Raw genomic sequence first — 21,183 nt, forward strand, 5'->3', positions numbered from 1 at the left:
CTGACTTTAGATCCATTTTATCCTTCCTTTGTTCCCACACACCTAAGGCCTGGTGAAGCCTTACTTCTTGAACGTATGCCTAGCTGCACTCTCAACACATCCAGCGTCTCATTTTAACACAGCTGATCAAAGCAAGATCTTTATTTCCTTGAATCTGCTCTATCTTAAAAACCTCCTTCCTCTTCTGGTTTCAATTGTCTGCAGTCTATTCAAAATACTTGAAAAGACTTCATCTTCCCAAGCATCACTTTATCACAGTATTTTCTTTCTTAGAATCCTAGAGTTGTTCTTTATTGCTTCCTGAATCCTATTAAAATCTAAGACTGTGGGCTTTATTGCCTTCCAACGACTGGATCTCCCATTTTTCCACATTTCATTCCAACCTGACTGCCTTATTTCCTGTTACTTTACCACTCTGCTGCCAGCAGAGGGCCTCTCACACCCAGTCACACATGTGACATCTTCCATTTGAATACCATTGCACCACTCCTTACACAGCCATATCTTTAAAAATCTTCAGTCTGATGGCTTTCACTCAAAACTTGCTTATAGTTGGTTTTTCCCAAATAGCACATAATTTTTCTTCTTTCTTCCCCAATCCCTGAGAATTCCACCATTATAAACACGGGATGATGAAGAAGACGATGATGATGATAACTTTCATGAACAAAATAATACTAACAGCCATGGATAGAGTTCTGTAGTTGCCATAGCAATTCACAGAATCTTACTTTGTTGTTGTTACTGTCATTATTACTATATTTAGTTAGCAGAAATTTTTTTCCAACTCTTTTCTTCCGCACATCATTCATTCTATATTTCACATAGTGCTTCATATACGTGGGGTAAAAGAAAGCTGAAAGGATAGACTGAGTTCTCATTGCGTGGTTTTAGAAAATAATTTCCCCACGAGGCCTCCTGTTTTCTCGCATTACAAGTTGGGATAATAAATGATTTGCCACTCCCTTCCCTCTATCAGCAGAGCTTTGAGGATTAATGGTAGAATTATGAAAAGGACTCATTTCACAAAGTCACCAAGAAGTGGAATTCAAGAGAATCTTGGCCCAAAGGGGCACACAGACCAGCATATTCCCCCATCTCTGTTCCATGTCCATTCCAGCTTTAAGGGTATGATGTAGGCACAGTGAAAGAAAAGCTATCCCAGAACCCTTGAGTTTTCATCCTAAAAATCAAGACACATACTGGTCACTAGTTAAATTGACCAGAAAGTTTGGCAGAAATATCCTTCAATGGCATATATAACTGCACATAATTCAGGGCCCTGAGGCAAATTCCAAATAAAGCTTCATCATTTCCACAGGCATTAACACTTATTGCCTCGGGGAGAAAAACTCTAAGAAAAGATCATCTTGGTTTTGCATTACTAAATCAGCACTCTGAAATAAAACATTTGCTCTGTTTCAGTATTTACTGAGAAATGTTTATATTCTGGGTATTTTTTTTTCTAAACTACTGATTTCTGCCCCTTAATTCTGCAAAATATTTAACATGCAACACCACAGGCTGCCCCTTTTGGAGAACAGAACAACCCCGCAGAGCAGCCAGTTACCGCCACTCAGGGCACTTTTACAGCACTCTGCCTTTGTGCTTCAGGCTTTTTCAGAAACAACTTTTTATTTTAGGGCAATGAAACAAGAACCAAGGTATGTTTAAATAACCATAGTGAGGGCTTATCATGATTAGGGGAAAGTGAACAAATCTAAGAGGAAAAAGGAAGAAAAAGGAAAAGGTAATCAACACAAAATGAGCACAGACACGGTGCCTGACGTGATGATAAGTATTTTCCTTTAAGTTATTCACACAGTTAACATTTTATTTTGAAAAATGTAAAAGAATAGTACAATAAACACATATACTCTTCACTTTGTTAACATTTTGCCACATTTTCACACTATATCTACATAAGAAATATAATAGATTTATATATAGAGAAAGATATATGTGTATATATACAGATGTGTTTATACATATATATATAGAGATTCATATATTCACAAGAGACACACACATATTACCTCTGTGCATATTTATGTATATATATGGTATATGTGTGCATATATGTGGTACCTTTTAAAGTAAGTTGCAGACATCATGACACTTCACCTCTAAATACTTCAGCATGCATCTCTCAAAACCAAGGATGCTCTCCTGCAAAATCTCTGTACCATTACCCATATTAAGTTTGATCTCTGGCATATGTCTCAACTACAAGATTATTTGTAATTTCTCAACCTTAAAGACATATTTTTCCTTACAATTCAAATGCAATATGGGGGGAAGGGATGCTTCCTTTGAGAATATCCCTTTCTTCAACAATGTTTTATCTAGCTATTTTAAGTATCAACTGGTGATCCCGAATTATAAAGATACTACTCCAATTTTACCAAAGAAGACACCAAGTTTTGCAGTCTAGAATAACTAGCTGGCATGTAGATGAGCCAGGCTTCAAACCTCATCAGGGCCATAGACTCATAACCAACTGCCACTGGGGTCATGCTGCCATCAAGATCTTGATAAAATCGGCCCTAATTCCTATACCACCACCCAGAGGAAATCTATTGCTTTTTTTTAAGATTCCTGTAACTTCTTCTGGAATTTATAGTCTCAGGGATACTCCTGGGTCCAGCTTCCTGGCCCTGATGAATCAGTGTCTCCTGTTCCACATAAACCCAAATGCTGGGCCTACTTTCAGCTTCTTTCTTGATTTCTCTATGTAAAAGTCTGAGTGGGTAGCAGACTTTACGGTAGGATTGAAGAGATGTTAAAGGTAAGGAAAAGATTTTCTTTGTCTCTTCACCAAAAACCTAGAATTGAAGATTAGACATTTCTATCCTACACATCATTGTCTCGCCTCCAGGTCCGCAGCGTCATCCACCCCAGCTTCTATCTTCTTCCTGTTGTGAACACAGAGATTAACTTCCTCTCATATTTCTATGGAAAATAATCCAGCACTTCCCTTACAGTAAACTCTGCTATTCCTGCTCCCCACCCCACCCCACCCCCGTCTTCTGGTGTGTATCCAGACTCAGCCAAAGCTTTAAATTACACCTGATCAAAATGTGATTAAGCTTTCAGCTTCCAACTCCCCCTAAGTCATTCTAAGGAGGCCTGGAGGAGGCAGAAAGAGTAAAATTCTTGTTACACAATCTCTTAGGAAAATCAACCAATTGACCTAAGACCTTAAAATAAAGCCTAGCTTATGTGTCTCTGAGTTTTCATGGGGGTAAAACACGAACTGGAATGGGCCACCAGTCGATTCAACTACCCATTTCTCCTCCCCTCCCGCTTCTCGTATCTCTATTTTTCCCAACCATCATCTGCTTCCTAGCATTGAAAGAGTTTTCTGCTCTGTGGTCAGGCCTGTGCCAGAGTTAATAAAAGTTTTGTCACTGCTGTGCTTCTCTGATGGCACCATCTCAAGAGAAATAACTCAGACAAGAACTGTTCCAAAAAGGAAAAAGGAGAAAAGCCAAGGAGAATTCAGCTAAATGTAAGGCACTCATCTTTTGAAGATCTTCCCTCCTCTGCCAGGATCAAGATGAACTATTTCTGCCCCCTCAGTAACCCTCCTCTTCCAGTCATTTTTACGATTTCTTGTGGACAGACCTGCTTCGTTTTTATGTATGTCTAACTTCCAGAAAGTATGTGGACTGGAAATAAACGGCAGAAAAAGCGTGGTGACAACGTCCAAGATCATCCAGAGGGATGACTTTGAAAGACTGAGAAGATATAAGAAAGTGTCAGTAGCTTTTTTTGAAGGAGAACTTCAGAAAAGGAAGTCAGAATAGGCAGAGATAGCGCAGAGCTGGGGAGATGCTAGTTTGCTGCTGTTCACAAAATTGAAATGGATCTAGGGAACCATATGTAAGCCCTTTTTTTTCCTTAAGGAAGGTCTTATTTTCCTTCTAGGAGTAGAAAATAAAACAAATTATGAACATTTTTCAAAAAGCTTCAAGAGAATCCATTAGCCTGATAAAAAGATCCAATTTCTTTTATACATTTAATTATCAAATTATAATTGCCCTGAAATAATAAATAGTAGTTCACTATTTTTAATTTTTATTTACATATCTTTTTATTGAATATAGTCAGTTTTCAATGTACTGTCGATTTCTGGTGTACAGCATAATGCTTTGGTCATACATGAACATACATATATTCATTTTCATATTCTTTTTCATCATAAGTTACACAAAATATTCAAGTTATTGAATATAGCTCCCTGTGTGTGTACAGTATGAACTTGTTGTTTATCTTTTATATATATATATAAAACTAACTAAGATATATATATATATATCTTGGTTAGTACCTGCAAATCTCGAGCTCCTAATTTATCCTTTCCCACCCTCATACTCCGCTGGCAACTGTAAGTTTGTTTTCTATGTCTGTGAGTCTGTTTCTTTTTTGTAAATAAGTCACTTTGTCTTTTTTTTTTTAAGATTCCGCATATAGGTATTTGTAAATAAGTTCATTTGTAATTTTTTTTTTTTTAGATTCTACATATGGTATTCTTTTCTCTCACCATTTTTTAATGCTTAGGTATGAGCTAAGCATGATTTAAGTGCCTCATTTGGAATGCTCCTATTTTATAGATGAGAAACTAAAACTTAAACAAAACAATTGGCTCAAGTTTCCAAACTTACACAATTAGTAAATGGTGAAACCATGAAAACTACCACAACCTACTTGAGACCCTATATTTTGAAGCTGGATTAGCCAATACAGGAAGACGCCAAAAGACTGATTTGAGTCCATAGAGGATCAAGAGTTACACAATCTTAATATCTTACCTATGGCTCTCGCAGAGCCTCCAAAATCAACCACTTCTGGTTAATTTCACTTTTAGGCACACCAAATAAAAATGTCCAAAAAAGATCATCAAGAAAGGTGGAATTTTAGATAAGAAGAGAGAATTCTAAGGACAGCAAAGTGCAGCTGCCTCTGTCTCCCTAGAGGGAAGGACGTGGGGAACTCCTTGGTGCTGTCCACAGGTAGCAGAGTCTACATTATAACTGGAGCGTTAAAGCTGAAATGCATATGGGGCTCTTAGGTATTTCCAGATCCCTGCTTCATTTAAGCCTTCTAGGGTAAGTAAACACCAGTAACACTTTCCAATCAAACAGGCAAACATTTTACCTTTCTGTTTGCTCACAGTCAACAGTTTGTCTTGCTATTTCTGCTGGATCAGCGTTGAGAAATGGGACCCTGGAGAATCAAGGCCTTTCACCTTGCATTAATTCCTCTGCCTGCCCAGTAACAGAAATAACACTGCACTGCTCAGAACCCTGCTGCAGATAAATTAGCCAATGTCAACAGAGGATAACGAAGATTAAAATGGTGCAGGTCCTGTTGTCGTGAATAATGAACACATTAGCTATACATCGTTATCCCAAACATGCGTATTAAAGCTGATCGGCTACAAATCCCGTGACATTTTACTAGATGACGGTTCAATTTAAAAGGAGGCCCTTTGGAAAAATATCTCCTAGATTTATATAAGATTTTAAAATAATTTTCATATTTCAAACCATTAACTGTTTATTTAGGATCCCATTTTACATGGTCACTCATTATCTACCAGGTCATTCTGAACTTTCCACAAAAGGATTTCAAATAGCACCAATTTTTTTTTTCAACCTAGCCAGTAATGAGCCTTTCTTCTTGAAAATTTTTATAGAAAGTTGGGAAGCATATTGAGAAAAAAATAAATAGACCTGATTTATGGAGATCCACCCACTCTTCAGACCTCCTGAATGTTCCCGCCACTGCCATCACCCCGGCCACTGGCGGGACCCACCTGATGTGCTTCTCCCTCCCAGCCAAGCCCCACCGTCTGCTTTCCTGTCCAGGTAACTGCCTAACCCACCCCATCTTAAATGCCTGGATTCACAATGAATCTTTTAAATTTTGCTTTGTGGTTTAATGTGATCAGTCAGTCCATCTACGCTTGTGAATTCTAGACTAACTACACCTGAGTAACATTGTCTCCTTTTTACCTGGGACCTCCTTATTGCATGATGTTTGTTCTCGAATATCTGTGTACATATCAGATGGTTGGCGCTGTGACTGTCTTAGTATTTACTGACTCTGTGGACCCCTCAATCCTCACCACTCCGGGGCATCCTCTGTGCTCACCTCAAACCCTCCCCTTCGGGCTTCTCTGCCCCTTTATTTATTGTGCAAACTGTAAATCTATTGTGGCATGTCCCTTGGCGCTTTCACTGGATGAGCTGTTCTGCTAGAACAGTTTTTAAACGAATCTGCTCTCTGTGGCTGCTAGTTGGGAATTTTATCATTCTGAGAGACAGAGCCACAAAGGAGAGAGAGAGAGAGCATGAGAAACAGAAGCTCCAGTGACTCATTTCAGAACAGAATCCTAAAATAAGCTAGCTTTCCAAATGTGCATAAAATTTTGACTGCATCTGTATGCCCAGCACGCAGCAGTGAGTTGCACGTTCTGCTTATCTCTGGTACAATGAGGCATATTAAAACTGCCTTCCAGAGCTTGCTCCTACCCTGCAATAATATTGACAGTGCCAGTGTGGTGTGGCCGGCAGGTCCTTATGGAGAAGGAGAGAGAATGTCTATGGAAGACAAACATTGGGGGAATCTGCCCCTGAGGCCCTGTTGCTGCCATTTGTTAAATACAGGGCTGGGTTTGAGGCATCAGAGATGAAGATGAGGGAAAATGGGTGGCAATTATTCATATGGAATTCATGGAGGAACAAAAAAATATCCTAAAGAAAGTCTTTAGCTTAAAAGGATAATTTGGAAAGGATGTTTCTTCATCCCCAGTGTTAAATGAGCTTCTCAAAATACTTAACTTGGACTCCACGGACACCCTAAGGGTTCCTGGGAGTATTCTGCAATTAGATGCAGAATGACGTGGTGTGTGTATTAGGGGCAGAGAATATTTCAAGAATAGAACTCAGAGTAGTTCATGACCTCAAAACATTTATAAACTTGAATTAAAAATTGCAAATCTTTAAGTTAAATTAAAATATCATGCAATAAAATCTGCAGAAATACTGGCTAAAGAGGCAAAAAAAAAAAAAATTTGTAAACTTAAAAAGACCGAAAAAGAGACACTCCAAATGACTATTTGGAAATAATGCACCCAGGCACTGATTTATAGAGGTATGGTATATGATGACCACAGCAAAAGAACGATACTATTTCCTTATTGTTGTTATTATTATTATACTCTTTATCTCACATTTTCTTATGCACAAACCCAGTGAAAGTGAGGTGCCTCATGGAAGACAGAAGTTAAGTAATAGGATTAACAGAGCTCTGAGATTCCAGGGAGTCATGTAAACCATCCAAGCCTCTTCTTTCAACTCCAAAATAAGAATTAGATCTGATGATACTTCAAGGGAACCTTCAACTCTAAACTTCTATAACAAAGCCTTTTTTCGTACTATAATTTAAATATTTGTTCTCAAATGTACAGTCAATACAAAACAAAATTTTAAAATAACAACAAATACACAAGGAAGAATACCCAAGCTTTTGCATTCTCCTAAAATCTCTCCTAAAATGAAGACACTCTGCCGTCAAAAACCACTCTGGAATATCTACAGAATTTGGCCCAAAGCACAGTTTGCTTATGATTTGGTGATAGTCATTGACAAAAAAATTGTAGTTTGGAGGATTGCCCAGTTTATTGATAACTAACACTAGCCATTATTCTTAAAATTCAGCTTGCATCAGAATCACTTGAAGGCCTTGTTGGAATACAGATTTCTGGGCACCACTCCCAGAGTTTCTGGCTCGGTGTGTTGGTGTGAAGCCTGCGAAATGGCACGTCTAACACGTTCCCAGGTGATGCTGAAGCTCTCGTTCCAGGGACAAGGCTACCCTGTGCTGCCTCCACCCTACCCTTTCCCTACAACAGAAAGTTGTCTGGGCCCAGGAATAACTCATTTGATTGTCATAAAGGAAACTGAGATCTGTCTTATTTTTTTCTGTCTCTGAGAGGAGATAAACGATGTTTAGAAATTCATAATTCTCTCATCCACCTATAGACTCATTTTCTGGTAACTCATCAGTTTCATTGACTTCTTCTGACCTCTGGGTGGCAGCAGCTTTAATATCTCAGATTCCCCCAAAGAGAGAAAAAGAACCATGTGTATCAGCCACGTGTATGATGAAAGGAAAGAAAGAGAGAAAGAGAGAAAGAGAGAAAGGAAGAAAGAAAGAAAGAAAAGAAAGAGAGAAAGAGAAAGGAAGGAAGGAAGGAAGGAAGGAAGGAAGGAAGGAAGGAAGGAAGGAAGAGACAGAGAGAAGGAAGGAAAAAAGAAAGGAAGAAAGAAAGAAAAAGAAAAGAAAGAAAGAAAGAAGGAAGGAAAAAAGAGAGAAAGGAAGTGAGGGAGGAAGGAAGGAAGGAGGGAGGGAAAAGGTTAGTATCACCGAGCTTTGGATCTTGACCAGACAATTCGATGTCCTGGCATAGGAGGTATTAAATGAGTAGCGTCCAGTGAATACTGAGGGGTAGACACCTACTCATTACAACTCATTAAGAAAAAATTGGAATTTTTTGGTTGTTGTCCTGGGTGTGAACTTGATATTTTCTCAGTACCTCTTACTTAGTTCCACAGATGATGCTATTGCTTCTGAGAAGGAACTGTACGCACAGCAGCTGAGTGCAAGAGAATAAACACCGGATGGAGCTCCAGTCCTGCTACGTCCTTGCTACGTGACCTTTCTCATTTCCTGTTTGCTGTGGGTAAAGTGGAAACTCCTTAGATTGCCATGAGTCTTTGAGGGAAATTTGCAGTTTCCTCTCCTTTCGGTTCCCTGCAGAAAGATCTTCATTCTCCATGTGCTTTATCAGCTACTTTCAAAGTCCCTAACATACCTGAGAACTATTTGAATGACACTTACACATTAAATTTGTCCACTTTTAGAGATCATATAATCTCTACTCTCCTATATATTCTTAAGTAAAAACCATGATCATTTATATTCTTATACACAATGCTAAAAGTCTTAATAAAACACCTTCTAAATTTTCAGTCAAAAATATGGCTATATCACCTACTCAGTGATCCGGTAAGTACCTGTTGAGCATACTATGTGTAAGGTATGATGCAGGGGTCCCCTGGCCAAAAGCATCAGTGTCACCTGGGAACGTATTAAAAATGTGGATTCTTGGGCCCCACTTAGAACTACTGAATCAAAAATTCTGGAGTGGGGGCCTAGCGATCTGTGTTTTAACAAGCCCTCCAGGTAATTCCGATGCTTGCTAAAGTTTGAGAATCACTGGCATAAGGGATTCAAGAAAGTTGATTGTAATGCAGGGGAGATTAGACGAGAGTTCAAATAACCACAGCGAGCAGTATGTAGTAGCTGTGTGCTTGTAACAGAGCTTGGAGTTCCACGGAGGAACAGGGCACTTCAGGTTGGAGCACTGAGGATTCACAGAGAGGGTGTAGGAGAACGTGGACTAAAGGATCTTAAAATGCAGGGCAATGAGGAAGGCAAAACAAGCTACAGGAACAGCCTGAGCAAAGCTTTGGAGGAAGTTCATGATTAATTCAGAGATGCTCTGGGTGATGCACCAGGTGAGGCAAAAAGGTGGTATATGATGGAGAATTTGGGGCACTCTGTGAGAAACTGACTCCCTAGGCAGTGGGAAGCCGTTGCAGGTTTTTGAGGAGGAAAGTTCTTCAAGCTGACCTGTATTTCAGAAAAATAGCTCTGGGAGCAAGGTGGGGAATTGGCATACAAGAGTTTAGAGTCAAATAATGATGTATTTTAGCCCTTCTGGGGTGATTCTGAATTCTAATTTAAAATCCACAATGTTGTTTAAAAACCACTGCAGCAAAATAAAATTGTTTTATTTAAATGAGAAATGGTGCCATCTGATTGCCTTCTGATGCATACCATGTATTGATTCATAGCTCTAAATCATTGATTAAATTATTAAATGCTTCTGTGAATGCTTTTTCTGTACTACAATACAAATAAAATTAAACAGTGTGGTGTTTCTTTTCTCAAACTTTCTTGTCAAGCAAAAATATGCTTTCGAATCAGTGACCTTGTCCTTGTGAATCATCCTGACTTCCTCCTTTCTGCTAAGATGATGCAGCCTTTCGTGTTTATCAGTCCGTCCATCCGGCACTTTTGTCAATTCCTTCCACATTTCATGAGATGGGTCCCGTTCAGAACCTCCCTACTGTGTACAGCATGCATGCTTCCCAGGCAGTTCATCCCACACACCACTGGCAAATCAACCACAACCCCACCTCTTCTTTGCTAAAACTGACCCAACCCAACTCCCAAAACTCATCATTCTTCAGCTGGGAAATATCTACATGACCCAGTAGAAACAGTCAACTCAGTGGAACTTGATGGACCAGTGAGACATGGGAGGCATAGGGGACGTAGCATGGGTGCTTGAAACAGGCTGGAAACTGCGTTGCATTTTTTTTTAACCTGACTTCTTGTAAGTGGTAATGTTTAGTGTTTAGGTACTGATGACCCTGTTTTAAAATCTCAGCCAAACAACTTATTGTATGATCTTTTTGGTTTCTCATTTTCTCTCAATTCATAATTAAAATGGAGATAATCCTTGGAGTGGAGATGAGATTGATGGTTAGCACAGGAACTATTATTATCATTTGTGAATTGTTGCAAGCAAATTGAAGTTGGAGAAGAAATATCCCTCTTGATCATTAAACTAGTTAATAAGGGAGAAGATATACATTAGCTGTTATAACTCAGTGATGTGTATTTTATTCTAGATATTTAAAAGCAGACTAGAGTGCATTTTGTTCAGGTAATTCAGAGGAAAAAGACTTTAAGTCTCTAGTCAAAAAAAATTGAAGCACAGAATTCTTCTTAAACAGCAAAACACACTAACTTTAGTTTTTACGCTTATGTTTCAAATATAAGGAATATAATACATCAAAGAATGCAGAAAGCAGATTTATTCCTGTAAAATGAATGAGAGGCATAATTTGGTTCTAAAAGTAAAATTTAAAAATTGCTTGCAAATTAAATTTTACCCTAGAATCAGAGCACTTTAACCAACACTTTGGGCTGCAGCGACAACTATTCTATTTCACACTGGCAGAGCATAGAGGGTTTTTAGGGCAATGAAAACACTCTATATGGTATTTTAATGATGTGTACATGTCATTATACATTTGTCCAAACCCATAGAATATACAACACCAAGAGTGAACCTAAGGTAAACTATGGACATTAGGTAATTATGATGTGTCAACCAAGTATCATACTTGTTTAAAAAACTGCACTAAAGGACAGGGAACTATATTCAATATCTTGTAATAACCTATAATGGAAAAGAATCTGAAAAAGACCATACATATGAATCACTATACTGTACACCTGAAACTAACACAACATTGTAAATCAACAGTACTTCAATTTTTTAAAAAAATGTACTATTCTGGTGAATGCTTTGATAACTGAAGATGCTACGCATATGTGGGGGCAGGGGGTAAGTAGAAAATCTCTGTACTTCTCAATTTTATTACAAACCTAAAACTTTTCAAATTTGAAAAGAAAAAGAAACTGACTTTCTCTTTCCTTAGGATGGAGATGGGGCTAACTGGGCCATGGAGATCCATGAGGACAGAGCAGAGACTTCAAGGAAATTCAAATCACAGAAGGGAAAGGAGCATAGAACTATGCAGGAAGTCAAAGTAACCAAATGGGATTTTAGAGTTATTCACTGATACGTAAGAATACGAATGTTAACAGTAATTAGTAAGTTCTGCCCCACTGTACTCCTGGCTCACGGCAGAATAGGGAGTAGATGAGAACCACAGGGAAGTCCTCATTGTGAACTTGAAAATGAGAAATATATTATCACCCTCTATTGTATAAAACCCCCCTCTACTGTACAAAACATAATGGCTCATAGCAGACTATCAAAGTCATGCAGATGATCTAGCATGAGTCCAGGCCCTTGAGACTAGACAGCAACTTGATGGGAACTCATATTAGACCTGAAAACTGTCTCATTAGAAGCAGGGGTGACCTATCATGGAATCAGAGAAAAGGGAGCCAATATTTAAAGCAAATACTGAAAAAAAAAAAAGACGAGTATTAGGTTGGAGACCCTAATATTTGAGCAGCACCAGTGCATTTGGCTGTGTAATATTCACCAGAATCGCCAGTCCTGCGAGGCAGGAACTGAGAAGACCTACAGCTAGATTGATCGAAGGCTGGGACTCAGCTGGGCGGGTGAAAAGGGAGGACAGGCAGGCAAGAACATTAAAAGAAAGTGACTGAAGTGATTTACAGTGGAGTCTAAGTTGGATGAGAAAGCAGTAAAGTTAAGAGGAGCTGATAGACAGAAAGCCGGGAGAATAGTGGGAGGACTCAGGGGTGTTACAGCTGAAAAACCGAAGGCTGAAAGCATAGGATGCTGCCATCAGAAAAGGGTCTGGGTGAGTGCGGGATCATGAGCGTGAGGAGCTGGCGTGGGGGAAGTTGAAGGTTATTCGACCTGAGAAGATCAAACATTCAAGAGGCCAGGGTGCTGCATGAGTGATCGGGGTGAATGGGAAAGTACCGCATGATGGAGAATAAGGCTGCGAGCCAGGTGCTTCCAAAGAACAAGGGGGAGACAGGAGTTTGGGAAAGGAATGAGATGAGGAGAGACATTTAGTTGGATGTCCCAAGTCCCCAAAGAGCAAGGATTTTTACATGAGAGAGAAGAACTTAGGGCCTGAAAGTAGCCTTGAGGGTAGGAGTGTGTTACCCAAGTTACTGGATTTGGGGAGTTGGCGGATTCTACTTGGGAGGAAGAATGTCATTAGGGGAGTCAAGCACCAGCTGCGGCAAGGATGTGGAGGGCATGTTCAGTGATGGAGCTGAGGGCAAGGGGAGCTGTGGATGTAGGACAAGAGAGAACACAGAAGAAAAGTAGGGGAGGGAGTGGGGAAGTTGAGTAAGAGGACGGAGCACAGAAGTGTCTGGGAATGGAAAGATGGGAGAGGACAGAGGAAGCGGAGCTTACATTTTGGACGGTCATTGAAATAGCCGGGGCAAGAGGCACTTTTTACATCCAATCCCCAGTTGAGGGGCGGGGATATTGTCAGGAAGGGATGGGGAAAGCTTCCATGGAAGGAGTAAATTATGACCTGTGTTGATGGGACTTTTAGGGAGTTAGAGAGGTTGAGCTAGGTTTGTCCCAAGAGAAAGACATAACAGGTCGGGGGAGGGAGTTAAAGTGGGGCAAGGTACTTTTGAATAACCCTGAGCATGTTAGCTGAATGCCTCTCCATTTCCTCCTAGGTTTCAGCTCAGAACATTTCCTTATATGAGTACCATGAGCCACTTGGCTATAAAACAGTATAAATCACAGAGCAGTGTAAGCGGCAAAGGAAGGTAGGAATCTTACCATATGTCCACAATGCTGTACATATTTTAAAGTTTAAATACCAGAGGATCAGTGTATTGAATCCAGAGGGGAAAATACAATATGTTGTTGCAGCACGCCATAAAACTGCCAGGCAGCACCTCTTCATGTATTCTGCATCCATTTGAAAAGATAGTGGCTCTCCCTTTGTATGCGTCTGCGCCTGTCTTCCCTCTGCTTAAAACAATATCTTGCAAACAGCAGCCTTTCTGAGAAGAGATAAGAGGATTTGGAATTGTCCAAACGCAGCCTGTGCAGACTCGGCTCTTATCTGTTGAGATTCCCTTGCCTTCATTAACTATTAAATGCTAAACTTTCCTGTTTAATAAGAGAAGACTAATTTTCCATGGCCTGATGAGAGAGATGTGGCCACGTCTTTCACATTTCTGCCTTCTGGAAGATACCAAAACAAAAAACAAAACAAACAAACAAACAAAAAAACCCTCATTAAATGTTTCTAACCATTCTCATGACTATATTCGCCCTTCTCTTAACCTGGAGCTAGTTAGTGGAATTTGATGTTCTCTGTGTCTGCAGCAACTGCGTTTACAACTCTCGTGGAAAATAGTGGAGACGGTCCTTGTAGATACTTTGGCCGCACGGGGTTGGTTTGCTTTGCCCTGGGCGTGTCCGGGGGTGTCCCAGAGCTGGGGCTCCGTCCATTTTCTTTGGCATTTCACTTCTTTTCAGTGGTGTACTTCCCTAAGTCTCTGGACATTGAGTGGTTAAGATGATCTGAGTCTGATCATGTATTGTTTATAATTTCTGAAGCAAAATTAAGTGAAATCGTTCTGAGAATTAGATCTTAAAAGTGTGAGTAAAGTGTTCCTTTACTTTCTAATAATCTGGTTATAATTTTAATTTCTGCAGATTAAATCCTGAGACCCAGGGCTGACAATAATTTGTTGCCCCTTCAAACTGATGGTTTAAAAATATTTGTGCAACACATATTGAGGAGAGAGGTGATATGTTCTGTGGGGTGGGGCCGAGAAGGAGGGGTGCTCCCAGCTGTTCTGAGTAATTTAGTTCTTACCCCAGATGAGACTAACACTCTGCAGGTATGCACCATGCCCTTCCTGACCCACTAGCCTCGAAGCAGGTTAGAGATTTTTTTTTTATTGTAACCTGAGCATGAGTCTCGAAGTCCTTATTCTCACCCCTGAGCCTTATCAAAGTGACTCTTGCAACTCCCGCTCCCTGGAGGAATTCTGGTAAATATGGCTCCTTCTTATTATATTCCCACTGTTGTCTCTGCACTCAGTGACCTTCAGCAGTCTTCACAGATGGACGAGCTGGCTCATTCTTTGACTCAGCTTAGCTAACAACTAAGGTCCCCAAATATACATGAATTGTACAGTGTTGACACTATGGCAGTAATAAAATTACAAAGGGCTACTATTATATGTGACAAAGTTATGGCCAAGATTGGAAACCAAACAAACAGAGATTTTGATAATTTTTTAAAGTTTCTTTTTCTCTTAATTTTTTTAACGCTTAATTCCAATTTTGGAGGAATTCTGAAAATTTGCCAGACAATTAACTAAGAGGAATGTTTCTGACAATATGTATCTTGATTTCAGCAAAACACTGGACAAATTTTTTGCTATATTATTAGATGAGATGACTAAGTCTAGGTATAAACAAAAAGATAATATGTGGGCAAAATTTTTTAATTTTTATTTTGGAAAATTTCATGCATATGCAAAAAGTACAGGATGGTAGAATAAGCCCCTGTGCACCTATCACTTAACTTCAGCCATTTTCACTGCATGACTAATTATGTTTCATCAGGACCAGAACATTCCTCCCCACCACCAAGATTTTAAAAATCTCAAACAGCTGAGAAATTATTAAGTGAAGTAAGTCAGACAGAGAATGACAAATATCATATGATATCACTTATTTGTGGACTCTAAAAAGTAATACAAATGAACTTATTTACAAAACAGAAACAGATTCACAGACAGAAAGCAACGTTATGGTTACCAAAGGGGAAGATGGGGAGGGGTAATTTAGGAGTTTGGGATTAACAGATACACGTTACTAGATATAAAATAAACAAGGACCTACTGTATAGCACAGGGAACCATATTCAATAGCTTGTAATAACCTATAATGGAAAAGAATCTGGAAAAGAATATCTGTGTATCTATATATAACTGAATCACGTTGCTGTATACCTAAAACTAACACGATATTGTAAATCCATTATACTCCGATTTAAAACAAAGCTGAGAAATATATTTATGAAATACCATCAGCATAAATAGGAAACTCCCCCTTTGAGGATTTTTAAATGTAGGTCTTTTAAATTTAACTTAATTGATTTTAATTTCAAGGATAAAGGACTAATTTTAAAGGAATTTGGGAGAAAAAGATCTGCGTATGAACCAGTTGCGTGAGATAACTGCTGAACAAGTGGACACATCCTAACCAACACAAAAAGTGGTTTTCAGATCAGCTAGATACTCACGAACTCCTGCCCTGTGGGCCCCAGCTGAGATACCATCTTTAACTCCGAACACATTTTAAGAAGGATAATGTACAAGTAAACTACATCCTGGGAGAGCTACAGAAAAGGTAAAGATTCTACAAATCATAGGGGAGGAGGTAAAGAAATTGGGCATGTCTCATTTGAATTAAATATAATTAAGAAGTTAAGAGACAAGAAAACTGCTTTCGGTAATTGACCAGTTTCCATGGAAAAGAGACTAGTTTTGCCAAATTAAAGATATGGTGAGTATTTTGTGATACTTCGCAGGCTCCCATTGGTTTAATTTGGTGACAAATATCAGACTCTTTCATGTCCTTTATTTCAGTAGAAGCTTAATGCCAGGCAGACTAAATACTGTCTTTCAAGGTGCTTACTGTTTTCTAAATGATGAACAGTTCGAATCTAGATCTGAAAAATGCATTCAATACTGGGCATGGAAATGAAAATTTTAAATATCCCCAGTAACAGATCCCATAGGATTTTGCTAAGGTGGGATAAGAGTTATTTTTAAGAAGAAGAAAAAAAAAACAACTGGAGACATTGCTCCACAACTGGAACCTCCCAGAAAAGAGGGAAAGGTTATTAAGAGAGAGAGAGGGGAAGCGTGGTTCTTACCAGTGAGGTTTTCACTTCCAGAGCCTGGCACAGAGCCTGGCAGATGCGCTCGGCAAATGCTGGCTGAAGTGACGTGGACAGAGCAGAACGCTGCGTCAGGGACAGACGCTGAGGGCCCCCCTGAATCCACTGCTCTTCTACTCCCACCCTCTCCAGTGTCCAGAAGTGTCTGGAAGTTCAGCTTTGGAACTCATTCCTTCACCTTTTGAATGCGATCACAATCAAAATGCACATGGTTCTGGAACACATCACCACCCAGGCACAAAGTGGTCACAAAGTACGAAAGGAAGCTGGGCTCCGAGTCTGCCCAGTGTGGGCGTAGTTTCCAGCTCAGCCATTTAGTAGCTGTGTAACAGTGGACAAACCTCTTAATCTCTCTGCACGTCTTTTTTTATACGCTAAAAGCAGGATTTTTAAAACGATTAACAATAGGAAATGTTTAACTGTCACACATGCTCAAGTAATGGTACCTGTTGCTTGGACTATTTCTTATCTGAACGTTTTGAGAGAGAAGGAAAAGAAAGACCCTGAGGAAAGCAGGACCCGGCGGGGGCAGGAGGTGGGGGGAGCGGTGGCAAGAAGGCACGCCATCCAGAAGGGGAGGGAAAAGAAGCCACTTCAGTTTGGGGCTGGGACTAAAGATAGCCTTTGTGGGGGTCCCACCCCCTAGGTGGCTCACTCCCCTCCCCTTCCTTGTCACCCACTTTCCTCTATGGCCCTGATGCCCCCATATGTCACAACTGCTTCCCTTCTTCATACAAACATTTGGTTATAACTGCTTATGGCAGAATCTGGCATGCTAAAATTATGGATAGGCCTTTAAATGAGTACTGATTCTTTAAACAATGAAGGATTCTTCTATAAGAGAGATAAAAGGGAGTCGATGAGAGAACAAGAAAAAAAAAAGCCAAGATAAAATTCAAAACAGAGTATAAAATGTGATTTCTAGATCTTACTGTGAGGTGAAGCCAGATTCTTTAAGATAATTTGTAATGGCTTTCAAGCAGTCAGTGAATTAAGTTCAGAAATTGTAACTACTCTTTTGAAGGTAGGAGGCAAAAGAAAAAAAAAAAATAAAAGGACAGTGAGCAGGGAATAAAAATTTCCAAAAACTTTCCTATTATTGTTGTTAAATATAGAAATGAGGAATCAAAAAAGTTATCACATCTTCCCAGAAAGACTTCAGACTGGAACTGATTCTCTCTTATGATTTGGTTGTAACTTTGTCAGCAGGTGCGTTCGTTCCCAGATCCCCCTGATGACCAGCCCGGTGACATCCTCAGGGATGAGAACATTATTCTATGCTAGTAAAACCAGATTTTAAAGCTTTCTAAAGAGTAATGGGAATCATAATGTGAAAACAAAATGACCTCATCTGTGTAAAAGCAGCTCCTCCCACTCACTGTGGTCAAGCCGATCTGGGGTCCACCTTGGACAGGAAAACACGAGGGGTGTAACGGGCGGTCCTTAGGAAGTAGCGCCAATACCAGGTGAACAGTCTACTTCAGCCACTACCCTGCTCGGATTGTTCCCAGGTCAGGGTAAAAGAAACTCCTCCTGGGAGCCTGTGCTACCTGTCCCAATGCCAAATGACTGGTAGTGTGAGCTGTGTGCAGGGCTGTCTCCTGCCTTGCCGTGAATGGAGAGTGGAGGACCATGTGCTACTCTGCGGTATCTCTGCTCTGAGCATGCGCTGACGGGCTGGTGTCTGCTGCTTCTACACGCTGAACATAAATCCAATACCCAGCCCATCTGATGTGGTGGGACGAGGGTCAGTTCCTGTGATGTGATAGGCACACAGTTACTGTATTTTCCTCATCTTCCCCTTCAGGAACTCTGCGTGACCTCAGGTGCGGCATCACAGGGTTGGAAATTGAAGTTACAGGTCCACAGCTGGTATGATATTCAGTTTTATTTATAAGGTCCAATTTAAATATGAAAATGTGGAATATGAGGTCACACATTAATATTCTATTCCTTGGTCTTATAACAAGAACATGGTCTGTAGGAAAAGCATTGTTTCCCCCGCCCCCCCCCCTCAAAAGATCCTTAGGTATTTCTAGGCTCTGCCCCTAACAACATCCTTTCTATAACTCCTCCTCCCTCACCTCCAACAGAGACCCATTGGATCAGCTACTGGGCTTAATAGGTTAAAAGCATCTAGCCCAGGGCTAGGCTGGGTACTGATCTAAATCCACCAATTGCCAGCTTGGAACTCTGGGTAATCTCCTGGAGTGCTGGATTGTAAGACGGAGTTTGTAGCAGTGAGGTGGAGAGGGTATAGGGTGAACAAGAACCTAACCCAGCACCTGGTGCTTGGAAATATATCTCTTGGTATGTGAGACATGCCTCAGGCTCTTTGCTTTTTGCCCCACATATTTGCAAACCTTGCTCCCTTCTCCAAGTCTCATCACAAATGTTATTTTCTCACGAGTCTTTCCCTGGCCACCTTATGTAAAATTGCAAAACTTCCCCCACAGGGTTCCCTCTCCCCTTCTCTGCTTTTTCCTCTTGAGTTCTTATCATCCTCTAACAAACAGACTGTTTCACTTATTTATTGTCTGTAATCCCACAAGAATCCCCTTGAAGGTAGGGAGCTTTGTTGATTCTTGCCTGGTTTGAGCTCTTGCATTATTGGTAGTGCAGACAATACATGCAACACTTTATATTTGCTGAATGAGTGGATGAAATGATACATATAATCTATTTTTACTCTTAGTTTTTTCACTTATTGCCAAAAACTCTGATGCGGCTACCCTTCTGTATTCCTTATTTGTGTGAAAGCTACAAAAATACTTTCTTCTCCTGTGCTGAATGACTAGATCCTGTTGGTTACCCGTATTCATGTAGTTTTTAGTAGAAACACTGCTTCATCATGGGCTCTCACCCGCCCTGAGATGAGAACCTGTATCCCTGGTCATGTGTGCACCGGGAAGAAGTTCACTCTTGCCTATCTGGATGCAGCGAGTGTGAAAGGCATTTCATGTATGTGTGTATCTCAGGCAGCTGATTCAATAGTGCATTACTACTGCCCCTACTAGACTGCGATGCCAGTTTATTGAGAGAAAGTAAAATGCTATTTTAGGATCACCTGAGCTTTGCACGTGGGCAGTGTGAACAATGTGTTGGGGTTACATTGTGGGAAATGGTGGCTGCAGTAACATGGACAGGTCACAAGACGGTGTGATGAATAAAACACTGTGAGTCCTGAAGTCCATGATCATTTCACCACCGATGTCATAACTTGTGAGACTTTACCTGTGCGGGGGTCAGTAATGAATGCATTTTCTACTGACTCAACACCACACCCATTTCCACGAACACAGTTCATTCCTTAAGGTGTATCCTGGCACACTGGACCATGACATAGTGTATGTAGTGGGCACATTATAATTTGGACAAATAACTTGGAAAGGTAGGCAGAAAGTTTTTACTTCAAGGAATATTGGTTTGGCATTTAAAAAATGTTTGTTGTAAAGACAATTTGAAAAATGTAGTGGTAGGTCTCTCCACGAGATGGCACTCATTGTCTTCCTTACTTTTTAAAGTTTTTAACATATTCATAGTTAAAGAATATGTATGTATATATATGCAAATACATGTATACATGTATACATGCATATATATGTATGTTACATATATATATACAGATGCATATTCATGTACACATATATACAGTGTGTTTATCCAAGGTTTATAATTTACCTAGATCATTCATGTTCCTGACAAACGTGTCATTATTTTGGCCCCTTGGGGCCACTGGGACAGGTAGCATATAGGGTGCTTGTTGGCGGCTGTAGCAAGGGAATCACTGCCTTCGGCCTCTTCATTTCCACTCTATGCTCTGCTTATGCCAAAGGATGAAAATACAGAGCTGGCTTTGAGTCTCAGAATCTATGCACAGCAGGCAAGGATGAAGCACAAAACCATTTAGACAGAGAATAAACAGGAATGTAATGAGATAAGCTATTTATAGAAAGACTACTATCTGGGATGTTGAGGACTGAACAGGCTAGTAATTGGAAAAGCTGGTAACATTTTAGAAAAAAAAATTGAGATTTCTTCCTCTTGGAAGAATCTTGCTCCTGTTAGCATCTGAGGCCCAAGAGTAACTCTCTTTTCCTTTGTTGACAAGTTCTAATATGAATTAAAATAAGACCTTTTTTCCTGGAAGTTATTCCTCTCCACTGCAGTCCTAGGATCTAGTTAGAATGCTCCACCAGTGACAGACTTCAGTGTGGATTTTGAGGTTAGAGACCCACAATTATGGCTGGAGAGTTAACTAGGGCTTCGTATCATTACGAAATAATCCTGTTTTCATTACACTATCATGAAGAAGGGGAAAAGATTAGGAACTCAGACTCTGCAGAAAAGCATGTCAAATCATCTCTGGGGGCAAAACAAGATTCTCAGCAACAGTGACATCAACACACGTCAGCGGGCTGGAAATTCAACTCACATTGACCTTGTAGGCTCTCAAACCAAGTGGCCACTTGGGAGATGGAGATGGAAAAGGCACTTGTAGTGCCATCTCATGCCACGTGCCTTCAGCAGAGGCAGCCAGTCCCTTCTGCCTTTGCAGGAGCCTCTTCCTCACTAGGAGAAAGTTCTGCCCTTTCTATTCACATGCATTAGTTTTCTTCCGCCCAAC

At 40.2% G+C, this 21,183-nt stretch overlaps 1 long non-coding RNA gene across 3 annotated transcripts in view; it reads right to left on the minus strand.

Moving 5' to 3' along the window:
• Positions 1–1,998: 1,998 nt before the first annotated feature.
• LOC106729714 overlaps positions 1,999–21,183 on the minus strand; it is a 284,345-nt gene continuing 265,160 nt past the window's right edge. For 2 of the 3 annotated variants that reach the window (XR_004322052.1, XR_004322047.1), the window contains one exon: positions 1,999–2,915. This is a non-coding gene — a long non-coding RNA (uncharacterized LOC106729714). Of the gene's footprint in view, positions 2,916–13,405; positions 13,633–21,183 lie in introns of all 3 variants that reach the window. The other variant, XR_004322048.1, reaches the window with a different exon arrangement.

The sequence above is a fragment of the Camelus ferus genome, chromosome 8, assembly GCF_009834535.1.
Source record: "Camelus ferus isolate YT-003-E chromosome 8, BCGSAC_Cfer_1.0, whole genome shotgun sequence".
In the NCBI taxonomy this organism is placed as follows: domain Eukaryota; kingdom Metazoa; phylum Chordata; class Mammalia; order Artiodactyla; family Camelidae; genus Camelus; species Camelus ferus.